This window comes from Plectropomus leopardus, chromosome 11, assembly GCF_026936395.1.
Source record: "Plectropomus leopardus strain MGB_pleo_1.0 chromosome 11, ASM2693639v1, whole genome shotgun sequence".
Lineage (NCBI taxonomy): Eukaryota > Metazoa > Chordata > Actinopteri > Perciformes > Serranidae > Plectropomus > Plectropomus leopardus.
The window spans coordinates 29,372,541-29,392,446 of NC_142186.1; the positions used below are offsets into that span (position 1 = coordinate 29,372,541).

The 19,906-nt window shown below is 39.2% G+C and overlaps 1 long non-coding RNA gene across 1 annotated transcript in view; it reads left to right on the forward strand.

The window, feature by feature from the left end:
* LOC148188300 (uncharacterized) overlaps positions 1–11,987 on the forward strand; it is an 86,454-nt gene extending 74,467 nt beyond the window's left edge. The window contains exon 4 of the long non-coding RNA XR_015778042.1: positions 11,885–11,987. This is a non-coding gene — a long non-coding RNA (uncharacterized LOC148188300). The remainder of the gene's footprint in view (positions 1–11,884) is intronic.
* Positions 11,988–19,906: the final 7,919 nt, after the last annotated feature.

Below are 19,906 nucleotides of genomic sequence, written 5' to 3' on the forward strand. Positions count from 1 at the left end.
CAATAATGTCTGCTTCCAAATCACCTGGAAAATGAACCTAATAAATTGCATTATATTAAATAGAGTTTGGTGTAGCACTGACATATTTGCTCCCAGTGCTGCATTGATCTCTATTTGCTGCTTGACTTTTCCCTGAGGGGCCTTTAATTAATTTTTATTGTGTGCAAACTGATACAGAGTAGAAACTCTGTTTATTTGACCTGCGTCTTTTGTAACATTTACTTCCTAAGAAACACAAATCATGGAAGAGCATTAAAAGAATATAAGAGGTATTAATCTCTCTGCGGTCTCCTCTTCTAATATTCATCTGTTTCCTCTCTCTAACATCTTCTGCTCTCTAACGTTGTTCCTCTTTATTTTCTGCTTACCTCTCAGTGTCTCCTCTACCTCTCTCTCTCTGTTTCTCTCGCTCTCCACTTCCTGCTCCCCACCTGTCCACAGCAGCACGGAAAAGCTGCGAACACGAGCTAAATTATGAATTGTTTCTATAGGCAGCTACACCTGTAGTGAGCCACTCTGCAGTGAATGATGAAAACAAAAGCAATAAATCAAGGCAAATCCACAAGTCAGAGGCAATAGTCCTGTAGAAATGTTCCACAGTCATCTCTCTAGAGATCGCTGTGCCACTGAAACAACCTCTCATGCTTTCTGATAGCTTCAGCAGTCTAATGTTACAGGCAGGCAGGCTGGTTTTACTAATATTGCTAGGCACTGAAAAAGAAAGATACTACCTACAAAACTATTTGTCTGTGAAATTCACCACTACTTTTTGAATGAAATGACCACAAGTCTATAACAATTATTGGTTTAAATACATACATTAAGGGTCCTACCTTACACCTGGCACAAAGTGACGTAAAGCAACGCACAGTGCAGAACAACTGTCATCCCAACTCATCGTTAATGTCATGTACACATGACACATTAACCTGCTGCGTCTGTTATTGACGTTCGGGGACGACGTACACCTGTTGCATGCATCTTTTAAAAATAAACTTCCTTTTTCACTGGAAATGTACAATGTCCGCTTGTTAGATGCAAACAGACTTCTTCAGAATAAACTGAGTATTTATGTTTATTTCCTATATACAACCTCATAGCCTTTTAAGCCTCACTGATTAATACGCTGTTTAAGTTGCAAAGCGGAGTTGGACACGCCCGAAATGCACTTGCGTCATGCATTTTAGTTCATGCTCTATGGATTGTTTAAATAGGGGCCATGAATCAAAATTTAGCTTTAATTTTCCTTATTACATATTATTACATTTCCTGCATTTAGGATTTAATGACATAAAAAGTGCTCATCCCAGTTTCTCCAAGTGCTCTGAATACTTCCTTCTGTTCAAATAGGTTTGGTGTATTTTAAGTATTCAAAAAGCATTCAGCTGCTGTATTACTGAGGTTTTCAGGAGAAGCCAGGTATGAATATTAAAATCATCAGAGGCTGGCAGTGTTTGTGGATTGTAAACACATCTGTCACTACTGTTTAATTGGTAAACAAGTCTGACCGCTTTCTGTTTGTTTGTAAACAACCATGTCCCTGCATGATATGAAAGGTCATTAAAACAACCTGTCTACTACTCTGTCTACTCTATCCGCACCTCTCTGTGGTGTTTCATTTACATTTAAATTATAGGTCCAGAGATGATGCTTTTATCCACCGGCATTTGCAGTGAAACAAACTTATCAAGTGCAAAGCCCAGTCGTTTGACCTTAGAGACAAGTACTTGGAGAAAAAACAGAGGGAGGGAAGATGAAATGGGAGAGGCTGATGCGATTGAGCAAGAAGATGGGGATGTGAGGAGTTGGGTTTTGAGCTTATGGGACACAAGCAACAAATTAATTCAGGTGTCTAGACCAGAAAGTCAAAAAGTTATTCTGCTATTGTTTTGTCAAGAGGGAGACAAGTGGAGGCTGGGTGGATGGATGACCATGCTGCGGCAGGGAAGCAGGAGCTCAGCAGCCAGTGGGAGCAGAAAACAGCAGGAGGTATGTGGGATGGAGAGATCTGAAACATGATGAAGCCAGGACCTTTCATACATGTTGCACAGATTTAAACATTGGGTCCAAAAAGAAGTTTTCTTTCTTTTTCGTTGTCTTTTTCCTCCAAAATAATGTGCTACGTCTCAAGTCACTTTTTTGTTTTAGAATGCTTTTCAATAAACCCAGACCTAAACTTTCACACGTTGCTTTCAATCAAAGGTTAATAACTGAACCATAAATGTCCAGAAGCTTCTAAAGATCGCCAAGTTACATTTTGGGCAAATTTGTGATCATGTCAGAAAGTCTTTGCCTTTATAAATCTACCTTGTATGCTATATATAAATGCAAAATGTTTAGAAAAAAATGAATGACATTAAAAGTTAACTCTAAATTTTTAAACCTGGACTCCATTTTCCCATTGATTTGTGTCAAAGTGACTAATCCTAATTTTAAATTAGTCCATTGAGCAGAAGACCGTAACCAGGAACTGCAAATCAGTGCAATGTTATCACTTCAATTTATGTCCATTAGAAAGTGATGCCCTGATATCTGAAATCATTATTGTTAAACCAGACTATATTTTAATTAAAGTCATTTCATCATCGTACAACACGCTTCAGTCACAGTCGACAGACTCAGATTGATGCTCACAAAAGCCGTCTTGGTCCGTCTTTTTACTGTTTCAGCAATCACAAACTCTGGTTTGGTTGAAATTAGTCATAATTTCACCCAGTTAGAGGTAAAAAATATGCTGGCTCTAAAGTTGCTTAAATCAGTTTTAAACTGATTAAAAAAAGGTCCACCTCTGCAGGGGTCCTTAACATTGTCAGACAATTAACAATCCTGTCAGAAGCAAAAACAAGCTCTTCTAGCAGAATTAAATTGACGGAGCTCAAATGCCCAAAGTGGTTACATTGTAGCAGGTTCACACCTGCAGCAGTTTGGCTCAATACTGGACCAATTTCAAAAATGGTTCTCCCAATTAGTCACTTAGACACAAAAAAACGTGAAAATAGGGTCCAGGTCAGAAAATGTAAAGTTACCCTTTAACTCTTGATGGTAGATGTGCACACAATATTTTTTTCTGTTGAATATTTCATAGCTACACAGGGAATATTTAAAAAACAATATATCATAGAAGTAATTTGCAGTAAGAGAAATACCAAGATAAAGGCTGGGTGCATTGTTCAGAAAGGTTTTAAACTGTTCTCAGGATTGATTCTTTTCTTGATTTTTATTCACTTTGTTCAAATTTCCACAACAAATTAGGAATGCAGCCAAAACAGTGAGACCGTGATAAATTCTCACCTCTGATGAGAAAATAAGTCTGTTATCCAGGTCTGTTATAATATAATAGTTCTTCCGTCACACAGAAACCTGAACAGAGGGAATGTAGTTTCTCACCCCAGGGCTCAGGCCAATTTGAACCACATTAGTGCTCTTGTCGTGTGGGGACCCAAACTGAGAGAACGTGGTTGCTCGGCCTGAGATGCAGGCCAGATGAAATATCCTGGAACAAACAGGATTAGGAAGCATCCATCAAGCAGTGAAATTCAGTTCATTCTCTGCAGTTGCGGTCCAGACAATAGTCTTTGTATCCTCAGATATCCTCAACCTTGAACTGCTGTTATTTATATACAGTGTCAGTAATAATCCAGTTCAGTATATGCGCAGTAAGTATTTTAAATTTGTAGTTGTGCGTGTATGTCAATCCCCTGGGAAGACTCCATAATGAGTAACGGGACGGAAGCAGCACGAGAGTCTGTCAACACTGAACTGTTTGCATGTTTGAGAGTTTTACTGTGTGTGCACAGGCGAAATGGCAGCATATTTTATAAGCGGATGTATTGTTTCACTTTGTGTGTGCGTGCTTTCGTGTGTGTGTATGTGTGTGTGTGTGTGTCAGAGTGGCAGTGATCCATTGACCTGACAGCTCTTCCTGAGGGAGTGCACACATCCCTGTCATTACTGCAGTACCCACTGCTGATTGACTGCTTTCAGCACCACTCAGGAGATGTCAGTCAGTCAGTCAGTCAGTCACACTGTTGATTTCAAGCCAAAGTCAACACACTTGAGTGGTGCTGACAGCACCGACTGGCCATTGATGATTTATGAAGTCCGTTTTATTACCGCAGTTTTACTCCTACCTGTAGAATCAGAATTTCTAACTATGGCATCATGGTGCAGAAAAAAAATAGTCAATAAATCTTGAACTTTAATAGAAGCCAAAAATGACAAGAGTTAATCAGGAATTCCCTGCTCAACCAGTCATAAAATAAATGGGACCATAAAAATGTCAATTATTTATTTCAGTCCACTTGATTTTTTTGTGGATGCTACACCTAAAGAATTATTGCATTTGAGAAACCTCCTCACACAGCAGCTGAAAGCACAGGATCAGTTTCTATAGCAGTACGAATCATGAGATACACAGTAGAAAAACTGTTTATTGTAGGATTTTCATTTCTTACAACATTGGTTTCGCCATGGGTGGATTATGAGACAGTGGGCTCCTGGGCATGAAAGGCCTATTAGGCCTATTAGAAGTGGGCATATAAGGAGGTTGAATGCTTCAGTTTACCTATTGCTAAGCCCCACCCTTGAATGCCATGAGCCAATCACATTTCATGCAGCTACATGCAGCTGATGTGCATGAGGTAAATGCAACACTGATAGGAGGTATATACGAGTCTCGTTTCAATTAAGCTGTGTGGCACACAAAGAAGAAAAACAAACAAGGACGTCTACATTTGTTATGAGGTAAGGTAACATAGTGTTAGCAAACTTTGCTGTAAAGTATATAAAACCTCGTACATTATGTTGCAACATTGTGTATTACGTCACCTTGCTGCAAACTCTGTGAAGTAACGTTAGCTTAAGTTAGCTAGTAGCCGCTAACATTGTGGCCAACTTCAGCTTCATAACGTTAGCTCATCATGTCACACGTTCAACTTAATCTCAGTATTTTTGTTCTTACACGACTGGACATCAGTTTTAACTGTTGCAAAAGGTTTTTAATTAAAGCCCATCCAACTGAAAACCATTAACTTAGCTGCAATGTTACAAAGAAAGCAAAGGCTGGCTAATGCTAACACCAGGACATAGTGAAGACCCTTTTGATGGCTGAAATAAAGAGCTTCTGTCCCCAAAAGTTTTGTATGGCATCTTTGGAAATGTCTTTGACACTGACGGCCGTCACTGTCAGTTTAGGCAGTGGGCTAATTAGGCTACTGTGGGCGGGATTTAGCGATAGGTCAATTCACATGTTGGGTATGGAATAAAACAGAAAAAAGGGTTTCATTGAAATACTCTATACTGGTATCACTTTAAGGGTACTGGTATCTTAAATTTTTTAAACAATACCCAACCGTCGTTACAGTAATAGTTTGTGACAAACCATGGTTCACTCTTCTCTTAGACACATTTGCAGTGATTATGTCTCCTGCTTTGGACACAGATGATTATTCAATTCAATTCAATTTTATTTATAAAGACCATTATCACAACACAGTTTGCCTCTGTTCTCCTCACATCGTCTAAGGGGATAAAAAAGGGGATAAAAAATGGTAGAAACCTCAGGAAGAGCGACTGAAGAGGGATCCCTCTTACAGGACGGACAGACATGCAATAGATGTTGTAAATAACAATTAAATTACAGTAATGGCAAAGAGTAAAGAGAAAGAGAGAGGAGGAGAGAAGCACAGCAAGAATGGTAATAATAGCATATCATATAACAATAGTGATAGATATAAAATTACTAAATTATTCAAATTACTTAGTACTGGCTCATATTACAGATGCTTCCAGGCTGAGATTTTGTTTTATTTAGTTCATTTTATCAAACACATATGAGACTGACTGCAGTAATATAACTCCCTTAAATCTTGACATCACAGGCATCATTTGTTAAGTATTTTCCTCTTGATGAACAAAACATAGAAATGTCATTTTGATGGTTCTCGCCTGTGCAGTTTAGGATTTTACTGCTTAATTGGATAGCAGCTGTAAATATTCAAAAGACAGACAGCTGGTTTTCACGTCTTATCTTATGAGCGTTTATCATTAAAGGCCCCACACACCCTTTTGTTGTGGCCATATAAATCCATATTTTTTTTAATTACACATCTACTGTACTGCATTGAGAAATCTATTTGATGCCAGAATGTAAACTGGGACTAAAATAGAGAAAAAGAAAAGGAGTCAAAAATAGTGCAGCTCACACCCAATGAGAATGCAGCCGTTTAAACTTCTTTTTTTACAAGGTTCTGATCAACAGCTTATGACACAGGTTATTAAGCACAGAAAGTTATCACACACACACACACACACACACACACACACACACACTGTTTTTGAACTCCAGCCTTGTAAAGGATTGTTCTGCTCGGCACCTTCACATCTGATTAATTGACTTGTCAGCACAGTATTTTTATCCTGCTCCCCTTTGTACGTGTGTGTGTGCGTGCGTGCGTGCGTGCGTGCGTGCGTGCATGTGTGTGTGTGTGACCATGTGCAAGAGAGTCTTTATGCGTGTGCATGTGTGTGGTTGCATGTGTGTCTGCAGTCCTTCCTAGTGTCCTCTCTGTACTGGTGTTACTCCCTAGGCACTATGGCAACCCAATCTATAGAAATGTGTGTGTGTGTGTGTGTGTTTTGTGTGTACTTGTGTGTACTTGTGTCCTCGTAGGCACATGAGCCAGTCTGTGTGCGCATTTCCTTCGGGGATTTTCCTGCTGTGTGCTGGACTCTGATTGGCCGGCGCCTGTGGGCACTTCCTGGTCTCTTCCTGTCCTTAAGGTGTGTGTGAGCGTGTGCATGCGTGCATGTGTGTGTGTGTGTGTAATAGAGATAGCTGGCTAGTAAAAAGAGGAAGAACATGATCAATATATGATTTTTGTAGCACTGTCATTAACTGGTGAATTCAGTGAATCCCTCCTCATGAATGAGAGCTGAGAGCTTGTTAACTGGGAGATTTTGGAGAGACAGTTTGGAACAAAAATGGAGAGTGAAACAGAAAGCAGAGGGAAAGATGCTGAGACTGGACAAAGAGAGTGAGAGCGAAAAATTAAGCCTTTACTGTATTGACTCTCCATCACCTTGACAAAATGCCGTTATCATAATCCACCCTAAGCTATAAGTCACATTGAAGCCTTCTGTGAACATTATGTTTGGGACAAACACGAATGTACTCACAATTTGTTCTTGGAGATTTAAAGGTCACACGACCAATTAAACATATCAATTTCCTGTCAGGAGTTTCACCGAAAGGTCAAGAGTGTCTGAATTAGGGGGATATATTTGCAGAAATTTATATTATGATATAATAAGTTTATTTTCTTTACTGAATAATCACCTGAAAATAAGACTAGTTGTGTTTATGTTACCTTAGAATGAGACGTTTATATCTACATCAGGAGCTGGTCCTCATCCACAAAATCCCCCGCCATTTTTCCTCAGCAGCCCACAACAGCTCAACAAAACAGCGGCTCTAGATAGGCGTATTTCTGTTTTCACGTATTCCCCTGTAATTAGCAGCCGCTCAGCGACAACAGCATCAGAAAAACACTGATTTGTTGTGTAAAGCTGCATTATTTTGTGATTTACAGGTTTAAATCACCAGGTATGTTGGTTTTGGAGAGAAGGAGTCCTCATAAGATACGATACGATACCATACCATACCATACCATACGATACGATACGATACGATACGATACGATACGATATGATACAAGATAACGCTTCAAAAATTCATATGTTACAGCAGCTCAAGAGTCAAAAGCAAGAGAAAAATACAAAAAAGTGATTTTAGTTCTCAAAAAGTATAAAAAATATTACAAAATTACAAATTAGATCAAATAAAAATAAAATTATATAAAATGAATATAGCTGGAGAAACTCTGATTTGCGGTGTAATTTATTTAGTGTTTCCACCAGTTTTATTCACCTGCTGATGGTAAAAACCTCCTCAACAATGAACCGAACATAGGTGAGCCTTACACAGGAGGTGAGTGGGAACTAATTAGAAGTAAATATTTTAAACCTGAAATCGATATGGGTCGATAAGAAGTTGCTGTATTTGTTATCTATTGGAAAATTTTTTACAGAACAGCCTCAAAATTGAGTTTCACATTTTTTGTTGTCTCATGAACCCACATTAATTATAATATACAATCTAATAATAAAATACAATTTAATTTGAATGTTTTTAATAAAAAATATATATGTTAAAGTACATGGGATATATTATTTAGTTTTTGTTTTTAAGCATGGTGGTATTTCATTGGTATTGGTAATAACTACTAAATTTCTGCTATAATAATATGCCTATTTGAAGTACAGTCTTGTCGTGATAGTGACTCCCTGCAGACTCCCCTCTGTCTGTTCCTCACTTTTTGTCAATCATTATGGATTCAAGCAGTAAACATTCACACTGCTGAACACGCCACAGACTCTGCAGCAGCTCCAGTGGTGCTTTTATACAACTGACCTGCAGACAGCAACTAGAGAGGAGAGATCCTCCCTACAGAGATCAATAAAGTATCACATTGCTTCTTATTTACTGTTCTTATGCTGCAACATCTTTGACATATTTTGCAGCCTCATATGTTTTATACCGATGTAGATGAAATGTGATAGTAAGACATCACAGACCAGTGACTATCTCTCATACAGTGTTAGCACAGGTGGCTAAGACTGGGTACTTTTAATATAAATATACGCTCATTCTAAATCTGATGCCACACATTTCAAAAACGTTGGAGCATTTTTGACACCGTGTCACATCATCTTGTCCTGTAACAACACTCAGTAAGCTTTTGGGACACTGAGGACGCTAATTGTTGATGTTTTGAAAGTATTTTTTTCCCATTCTTGCTTAAAACACAACTGATGAAGGTACTTCGCAGTCCGGGGGCTTCATTGTTGTATTTTGCATTTCATAATGATCCATACATTTTCAATAGGAGACAGAATTGGACGTTGGGCTAGGCAATCTAGTACCTGTTCTCTTTTACAAGAAAGCTACGCTACTGTTATGCATGCAGAATATGGTTTGGTGTCGTCTCGTTGCAGTAAGCATTGATGTCCCTGAAAATGATGGCATCTGGATGGCAGCGTCTATTGCTACGAAACCTGTATGTACGTACCTTTCAGCATGTACGGCGCCTTCACAGATGTGATCTTTGCACTGGTAACATCTAGATGGTCTCTTTCCTCTTTAGAATGGGTGACACAACATCCATGATTTCCTCACAAAAACTTGTCAGGCTACAGCACACTTTTTCACTTTTCCATATCTTAGTCTATGACTATGTCTGAAGAGCTGAGGCCCAGAGAAGTTGTGTGGGCAAAGTACGGCATTCTGATTTTATTAATGTTTGAAGTAGCGTCCCAAGTTTTATGGAATTGGCTCATTTGTCTCTCTTCATGTTTTTTGTTAGCAAAGAATAATATAAAAAACATGTAACAAGCTGCTCGAGTTTAAGTGAAATGATATACATTGCATTTAGTTCCATAAGTAAATATCTTCACAGACTGATACATTTTTAAACGTGTGTAGTTGGTTGTGACGGGGTTTTATCGTTTTGTTGGACCATAATGAAGAACGAACAAAAGGGCTTAGAAACTAACGTAACGCATACGTAAGAATGCTGAGATGATTCGTTTATTCATCAACTTAGGGAATTTGAGGACCCAGTGTTTGAGCTTGACCCATATTAGAGATTCCCATCAGGATGTCTCAGCTGCATTGATTTTTAATATTGCTTTTTTCTCTCGTACGTCCCCAGACTGTATGGAAGTTTAGTGCTGAAAATTAAAGTATAGTCATCTCAGTAGTGCGGCCATGAATCAACTCCTAGCAGACCCACTTATGTCTGTTCCTACTTTCTGTCAATCTTAACTGAGTGCGACTCAGCTGCAGTGGAAAGCTTTTCATGTTGTCATGTTGACTTTAGTTAACAAAATCATTGACACAATTTGAAGCAGAATTGTGTACCTGGTCACTGGTGAAGGCTTCGCAGCCGTTGGCTACAATCAAAGCCAAGTTTCACCAGTAACAATAGTTTGTTAAATGTCCCATCGGCATTAATTAATTGGCCAAACCAAAACATCTGTCGACCTCTTGTAAGCGGTTCTTTATAATAAAATAACCATTGTACTACACATCTGCCACTTTATACAACCATAAAACACACAGAGGAGGCTTTGCTTTTAATTTTATCCCAGTTGCAGTAGTTTCACTTCACCTGAGTCAGTGTGCATTGATGTACACATGGACTGAATCATTTACGAATTTGGGGTAAATAATGTAAACAGTTCTATGATCTAGAGTTTTTTGCTTGAAAAAAAAAAAAATATTTGGGGTTGAGGAGGGAAAATGTGTGCTGTTGGTATCATAGTGCACCACAGCTAATAAAAAACATTACTAAAGAGTGATAGGGCCCTTTAAAAAAGTTTTTATATTTTCACATTTAATGTGATTCTCACTGAGATGGAAGAAAAGACATCAATCAGTGTGTCTTCGTCTCCACAGTGGAGGGCAAAAGTTTGTTCTAAATACTTCTGTTCTCTGGCTGTGACTGCAGACACAGTAGGCAACACTTTCCACCATGCAGCACTGGCAGAGATCACCGTCGTTAGACTATTAAAAACAATAAACATCTGCTTTTCTGTCTACCACATATTGCCACAATGTGTTGCAGCATTAGCTAATTAAAATCTTCTCTGTACACACACAAGCTTCCATGCAAACACTCTTGATTACACAAACTTGCTCAGTCGACTTGGAGGAATTAGCACAAGCGCGTGTACACACACACATGAAATATAGACAAACATTAAAGAGTTTTAGGAAATTAAGAGAAACCCATAAAGAACTTCAAAACTCCAATTCCCAACCTCCCACTGGGGCAATCCTAGCACTTTTCTTGCCTTCAGAACCAATCAGGAAAGAGCTAAATGAGCCTCAGTCATCAGAGGACTGACTGATTGGTTTGCGGCTTTGAGGAGGAGATAGGCACCCTCAGAGAAACACATTCTGATAAAAACCTCAAGCAACACTTTTCAGTTTGACGCCACATGTTGAAAAAGTTTGTTTACGCAGGCTGATAGAGAGCTGAGTCACATGAGTGCATTGAACAGAAACAGCAAGGCTGCTATATAAACTCAAGCAGTCTCTGACTGTAACTGCTAATTTGTCTGCATTCACTACACTGACATTAGCTCTGCAGTCTCCTCCCTTCAGGTTGCCACATCCTCATCACAGGAAAGTGTGATGTTTTCACCGTGTCACATGCAGCCACCAAAAACAAATGAAACTGAGTAAACTCCCTAAGCAGGGAGGGTTTTTTTTTTTTTGCAAATAGCGTGAAACAAAATTAATTTCCGGTAAAACCCCACAACTACTTCTGAATCTACTAATTCTACTGATAGCACTCTTAGTCAGAAAGGCAAGGCAGTGTATGCAGTTTAAATGTATGCAGGCCAATGAAATGAGAAAGATGTCCACTGAAAAATAATCTGCAGTGTTTTTGCAGCTCAAAGGCGAGTCTCTTTTTGCTATTACATTCTTGTTTGCTGTAAAATCAAGCAGGAACCTCCAGGGCGGAAAATGTAGCATCAAAGTGCCAAAAACTGCAGTTCCTCTAATGACCACTTGAGGCTGGCACCAGAGGCAACTCAATTTCAGTAGACCTCTATGTAAAAATGCCTACAGTTACAGCTGAAGTTAACATGTTTACACCCTGGGGCGGATACAGTTTTGGTTTCTATAGCTAATTTCTACATTCATGACAACTATATAGAGGTTCATTTTTATATAACTCACCCATTTACATTTTATTAAGGCTCAATGTTTTGCAAAATTAAAGCTTTGAATAACCGGCTGTTTGCTTCTCCACAGCTCCACCCTCTCGCCCAAATATGGTCACTTCTGCCTCCAACAAACCAACATGGCAATGGCCAAAATCCCAGAGCTGAAACTTGAAAATCCACAAATCAGTGGGTGACATCACAGTAAGTACGTCCGTTATTTTACAGTCCAAGTGTAAAATACAAAATTTTGTTTATTCAAAATCAACATCCCTCCAGGATTTCACAGGCTTTTCGGGGGATAGTTGAGTCCTAAAATGCTTGATTTAACAGTCTGAATTTGATGCATGTTACCAAAGTTTTAGGTGTTTTTTGCACTAAATTGGGGGAGCAAGTGAAAATTGCAGAGGTCAATCCTAAAAAAAAATCAGGCAGCTTGTTCCCAATAAATATAAAATCGCACTGAGTTTGTGATTTATACTACACTAAGGTTACCTCTAACAATGCATATTTAATCTTACCCACCTTGGATTTTTTAGCACTTGGATAGATCTCAATAGATCTGGATGCACCCGTGTAATGGTGTTTTTTCTTGCCTGCTGTACTGTATACATGTCTGCATCCTCAGAAGCAGAAACACCAAAGTGACTTTATGCAAAGGACTGCTATGTTTGGTGAAACTCATAAGAAACTACAGTGATTGATCAAATCTGCAGAAAATGTGCAGTGATTGGACAAAATTGCAATGTTGCACAGAGATTACAGTTACATTGGTTGAATTTATGTTAATTGCGATCACAACATCGCAACATCCTGAGGGTACAGGTTTATTTACTGCCTGACTAATATAATAGCCTAGACTTTAACATCAATTAGTTACAGTAAAGAGGATGAATCTTAGCAAAACAACAGTAAATAAAGAATATCAGGTCACATAAGTAGTATATAGCATTATATATACTGTATGGACAATAACAGTGTATTAATTATATTATATTATTATTATTATAAATATTTCCCCCATTCCTAAGTCTACATCCTCTTTGGGTACCAATACATACTGTTCCTCTTCTATCTACGATCTTCAATGTAATATTGACACAAGTGAATTTTATCAAAAACAAGTCATTTTCAATTATTTATGCAATTGTAGATTCATGTTCAAAAACAAGTGTTTGTGTGTGAGCACCGTTGCTAGATGATGGTGAAACCAGCCAGTCGGACACTCCTTGACCAAAAGCAAAATATGGGAAACAACCTTGACTGTCTCTCTCTCTCTCTATTTGTGTGTGTGTGTGTGTGTGTGTGTGTGTGTGTGTGTGTGTGTGTGGTGTGTGTGTGTGTGTGTGTGTGTGTGTGTGTGTGTGTGTGTGTGTGTGTGTGAGTGCGTGAGTCTGTGTGTGTGTCAGGCTTGAGTCACCTCTTTTAGCCATCAGTGCTTTATAACACTTCCTGTGATGCTGTTTAAGACTAATGAAAATCTTTTTGCTGCCACATTTCTTTATAAAAACTGATTTTTTCTTACTTCCAAAATGTTTTAAATTTGTTGCTATAGAGCATGCACAATCTTTACATTAGACATAAAGAAAACAGCAAGTCAACACTGTTGGGAGGTTTTCAGTGAGCGTTCATCTGCACGCAGGTTAGAGAGAGGGACATCGAGAATGAAGCAGAGACACACAAGACACGAGCATGCTTTGAGTGAATTATAGATGACCTGTGTTGTCTGCCTGTGCTTAACTACAGTAGCTTTAGTTCTTTACCTGTCTGTGTGTGAACCATCCTCCATCTGAAGGCTTCAGGTTCAAGTAGTGAACATTCACGCTGCTGAGCAAGATACTGCATCTGCAGGTGCATTTATACGACTGACCTGCACTCTGGAGTGCCTGCAGACAGCGACTAGAGAGGAGAGATCCTCCCTACAGAGATCAATAAAGTATCACATTGCTTCTTATTTACTGTTCTTATGCTGCAACATCTGTGACACATTTTGCTGCCTCAGGTGTTTTGTACCTATGTAGATGAAATGTGATAGTAAGACTGGGGATGTCGGTTTCAGTTAAATTTGCCATCAATAGCCCGACACCCATTAACCATTAACTATGCAGTAAATTCTTATGAGGAAAAAGTGAAATTACATTAATTACAAGAAGCCTTTCCTTTTAGTGTGGCGCTTCACTCATTGAGCTTTAGCGTCTCATTTCATAGCACTGTCTATTCAGAGATGGTCAAATTTTATTGTTTGCGATGTAAATGCATTTTATTTTATTTTATGTTAATTTTGTTGACAGAGCCAGCCAGTTGTGCTTAAATGCAGAAACACAGTGCCCACTGGTCACCCTCCAGTCGTCACTGGCTTGCTTTGGCCACTCTGCACTGTGCACCACCCAGGTCAGGTGGGAGGGAAGTAAGCTCAGCATAAAAAGCAAGCAAGATGCACAAAATAAATATTGCACATGTCCCAAAGTTATTGCACATTTGTCCAAAAGTCCACATTTGAAACGTCTCAGTATTACCAGGTTTTGACCTATCAGCTCGACTCAGAGAACAGGCAAGTAAAGCAAAGGTTCAGTCACTTGTGGTCTAAAACAGGCAGAGAGCAGGGATGCTGAACTAGAATCAGCTTGACATTGTGTCACCATTAGTGTTGTTCCTGAGGTAATTTTAGTATTTGTTGTAGTTTGATTTTACATGTTAGTTACTGAGTAGGTTCAGTGCTTGGAATCCAGATGAATTAGTGTTGTGTTTAGTCTGCGAATGTTGAGCAGAGGTTAGCGGGGCTGTTACTTTGAGGTGTTAGCAAGCAGAATCAGTATGTGGACTCCTGTCATATTAGCACGATTGGCGAAGTTAGAATGGATGTTTTCCCTCCCTGGGTGCTCCTGGGAGGATAAACAGGCCATCCATAATTAACAGCCGCTCCGCCTGCATTCTGATCCACTCTGCTTTAAAAAGAACAACTGTCACCATCGGTTAGAGAGGGAGAGAGGGGGAGCAACAGAGGAAGTGTGGGAGAGACACAGACACGGAGATGGGGAGATCACGCTCAGGCGAAGATTCCCTCGCTGGATTTGACAGACACCTACACACACTTACACGTACTGTACAAAACACACATGCACATAGACACATGTACGGTTCAGAACATGCAGGCATCAGGTATAGAAACAGACAAACACCATGCAATCGCTTGCACACACACACACACACACACACACACACACACACACACACACACACACACACACACACACACACAAAATAAATCTTCATGTGGCCTCTTACTCACACCCAGAACAGCACACTCATTTTGCTTCTGGCTCTGGGATGAGCAGTGAATGGCTTTATAATGTATTTAGTGAGAATACTTTAAACAGTGAAAACAGGAAGCTTCCACTTTATGCTGCTCCTGATACAAGAATACATTTATCAGGAGGTTTTTAAGACTTCAATATATCAGTATATCCCCCTGCTGTACATCCCACTCAGTGTAAACCAAGTTTAAACAGCAGCCTGTTAGTTTTAGTGGAGTTTGTGTCACATCCTCTTAAGCTTATTGAAGCATTTTAACTACTGTCTCACAAAAACTGATGATTTGATCTGAAGCCAGACGTGTTGGAAATAGACACCTGTCACCTGACAGTGAGTTTGTCTGTCAGTTTGTGGGCTCTATGATAGCTAACCATCATTTGGATAACTTGCATTGTTTTGATAATGGTGTTACACTGATCTTGTTTGTTGGTAAAGCCAGCAGGAGTGCAATAGCCAGTGTGGTTTATGGACTGCATGTTCATGAAATCACAGAAGTAATCCCTTTTGATTCAGTAATAAATAAGATTGTTCATCCTCCAATCATTCTGTGTGATCACTAGAAAAAAATGGTGGCATTGTACGTTTCTGCAAACCTAGGATACGTTACATTTGTATGTTATTATGTAGCAGTGACGATCGAGTAATCCCTCAAACTTTACAATTCAACAATGCTATGGCTAATGTGTGGTTAGGTTTAGGCACCAAAAACCACTTGGCTACGGTTAGGAAAAGATCATGTTTTGGCTCAAAATGCTAAATGAAAATACAAGAAAACTACTTAAAAATTGGCAAAACAAACAAACAACAGCAACACAACAGCATGAAAGTTAAAAAAAAACAACAGACCGATAAGGAAATGACCTGAAAACTACTTAAAATTATGGTAATTCTGGTAAATTTAAATATATAATAATTGCAATTAAAATATAGTCCTCTGACATTTTTCAGAGCTTTTTGGTTATGATTTTATATAGATATATAGATATATAGATATATATACACTAATTTCTTACAATTTGCTGGACGTGTCTTTTGCCCTTTTATCCCATGTTGTTCAAAGAAATCAAACAGATTGCTCAGGGTTCACAGCTTTAAAAAGGTGTCTGAGAGCAGTCTGATGTCGATCCAGGTTTTATTTAGGATATATATATATATATATATATATACATACATACATACATATACATACCCACACACTGTATGAGGCACTTCTGAGTTTATTTGCATACTTTAACACAGTTTCACATGCTACGTTTGGTTTTCAGCCTATTTATAATGTATGTGTGTCGTTGTGTGAGATGCACGCGTCAGAATCGAGGACAGTTGTCGTGGGGACCAGACTGATAGTGGAACAACAACAGTTGATTGTACTGAATGTTTCTGGCAAGAAAAGTAGTACTCTTCCTTTGTGTCTTCCCTCTTCCCTCCTCTTTCCTCTCTGCCATCTCTCCTGTATCTCCCCCTCTTCTCCTCTCTTCTGCTTTCCCCGATTGTGTTTTCTCCCTCCTCTCTTCCTTCTTTTTGCCAAATCTCTTCCTCCTTCACTCTGGTCTCTTCCCTTTCCTTCTCCCCCCTCCTTTGCAAATCTATATGCAATCATCCCACTGCAGCAGTCTAATTTAAATGTGGAACAAATGTTGTGACAGACTAAAGCTGGATAGAAGTCCTTATCCGCAGAGTGAGAACTGAATTATCCTGCTTGACTGAGCTGCTGACACACACACATTGAGAGGCAAAGAGGGAGAGAGACTGAGAGACAGAGAGAGAGGGCACAAGTCTCATCTGAATTAAACCAACCTTTCTGTCTGTCTATTAGTCACCCTGGAAGCCAGTAATTCCTTAATTCTACTATGGAGAGACATTCACACATATTCTTTGACTTGAGTTTGTCTGTTGAGATTCTTCTCCCCTCCGTGGTCCCCCTGAGCCACCAGGACACCTGTTGAAGAAAACTGAGAAGCATACTAAAGCGATTTAGTTACTTTTGTAAAGTTAGATGACTTGCAAGAGACAGATAAATGTCCCATTAAATAGTATCATTACTTTATAGTAAGCTTTAAACAAAATGTATATCAGATGTTTGAACAGTGTCTGAAATGACTGAATTATTTATTGGACAGTGAGGCTGAAGAGCGCAAGGACTCGTTTCCACCAAAGCGTTTTTTTTGTCCAGCTGAAAACGCCAGGCAATCATCAGCTGGGAGCGTTTGAAATCATTTTGGAGACACAGTGTTTTTTTCAGCAGCAAGCTTTGGTTGTGTCGGTCACCATAATATGGAATATCTGTCAAAGTAAACATGTTTGCACAAGCGAGAGTAACTGCTTTGGATGAGGAGAAGGCTAAAACATTCAGGAAGAGAGGACCGACCCACCAGTCTGTGTGGGTTCATAGGGGAAAACATTGTTTAGACTATACGTTTTATATCAACAGATTTCTCCTCCGTTGTTGTTGTTCAGCGCTTGTACATGTCAGATGTGCTGGTTTGTCTTCATGATTTCTGTCCTCCTACCACTGTGACGAGATGGCTAAAGTGACAGTGATGAGTATGCTGTTTTTACCCAAAGTTGAAAAATGTTCAACTCTCTGCACTCTGAAAAAAAGGGAAAAAAAAACAAACACCCAACTGACAGTGCTCAGTATTTTGTAATTTTTGTGTGACTTAGAAATATTACTATTTTGTACGTGTCTGGGTAGTAAGACACATGACACACTGTATGTGAGGAAAAAACAGGCATGACCTGTTGTTTTGTGACTGCGTAGTGCAAAGTGGTGGTAAAGAGCAAGCTGAACACACACATGCACTAAAATGCATAAGCGGCTGCGGCTTACAGTGACAAATCACGGAGAAGCTCAGATCACAACACACACAGAGGTTGCTCGACTTCATTCTCGACTCAGTACACCATTACTCAGCAATATCTTTACACAGAAAATAGTGGTTTGCTACTATAGTAAAGAGTAACTAAACCCCCAAACCACTTTATTCAGTCAAAAAGCAATATATATTGGTGTTTAGTAGTGTTGTTTGATTCAGGTCCAACTCTTGTATTAAAATTCTACATATTGTGTTATAAATATGCATTCTGACTGCCCTGTAAGGGTTCAAACTTGGCTATTGCATTTTGCTATTGGCTGATCCTGGTAGCAGGAGCCTGCTGTCATAACCAAGCACGCCCCCTGTCGCTGCCCCGTCACTGCCCTCTCACCAACCAACTTTGTGTGTGTGCAGGGGGCAGGGAGGTGCTGTGGATCAAGAGGCGGCACTATTTGGTGACTGGGCGTGTCTTAGCCCCCCATCCCAGTCCTGCCCATTTTTGAGACTTTTTTCACAGTCAAGGGTTGCGTACAAAACATTTAAAGAAGAATTTTTACTTTCCTCCTAGCTTTTCAGATCATAAAATAAAGTTCTCTTGAGAGTGCCACCTTTGTTGATTAGGAACTGTTCACAAACTGAGGAGCAAGACAAGACAGGGCTGGCATCATGACACATGTCCTGTCACATATGGACTTGTATATATTACGAAAGACATATATGTAACGTAACATCAAACATTGATACAGGGAAATAGTTAAGCATGTTTTCCGATTTTCACATTGTCCTGCCAACCAGTGGAGTCAAATACAGCAGAGGGATGGTGCTTTTTGGGAGCATTCCATAGTGTTTACTCTTGCTAATAGAAACCAGTTTCCAAAAGAGGTTCTAAAAAACAACAATAACTTCCCCAAAAAAGATTATCTTGCACCAAAATGGGTCCCAGCAAAGCTTGCTCTAATTGTTCACTGCAGACAAAACAGTTGTTTATCAGAGAATCCGTGTTGTCGCAAGCCAAAGTGTTTTTATTTTGGGTCATTCAGCCTGGATGATCCAGATTGCTGCTGTTACAATAACAACACATCAATGTTTAATAGTCTGCAATGCAGAGATAACGCTTCCGATAGTCACACTAAAATCTGTGTGTGTGAGTGTGTGTGTGTGTTTTTTTTTTCATTTGTGCATGTCAATGACAAATAGAGACAGAGAAAGAAAGATGGGGAGTGAGAGGGAAACCATGGGGGTATTGGGAATATATACGTTAAAATATATCCATATAACCCCGTTTCCATTAATAATGTTTTACTTCTACAAACATCCTCAGACTCAGACTGTTATTTCTGGTCATCCCTGAGCTGCACGCCAATCCTGTTTCATAACAATTTGATTTATTCTTCCAACTGGGACAATGATAAGAAAGCTGATAGTGCTGCCAAATCCTCAAAGAGCGGACTACAGAAGACACAACATGAAACATTCAGCTGAAATTGGCAACTGTTTTTTTAGTGTAAATAAATCAATTAGATGTACAGTGCCTGGAATAAAACACATTTTCCAAGGCTATGGGCCCATTTTCTGGTTCAGAGCTGCTGGTGCTGCTACGAAATGGAGCTCATTTGGGTGTAAAAACCAAACAAGGACATTTTATTTCCATAAACTGGGACTGGAACTAGTGATTATCACCATGTTTCAGGAAGTATGGGTCAAATTGAATACCGTCACTGTGAATACTGCAGTGGATTGCAAATCTAAATATCCCCTGTTTAACAATAGATGCACCAACAGTAAATATACAGCAATGCATGGCGCTTAGTCGGGACAAACAATAAATGAGTCTGTCAACACGTCAGTATTTACAAGATACTTTATCTAATGTTTAGCATACTGGGATCATAGACTATGGATGGTCTACAATGTCACCTAACAGTTTTCTCACTGTTATTTTAGGTCAATTGGGGGAATTTGAACAAGACATAAAACAGACTGTT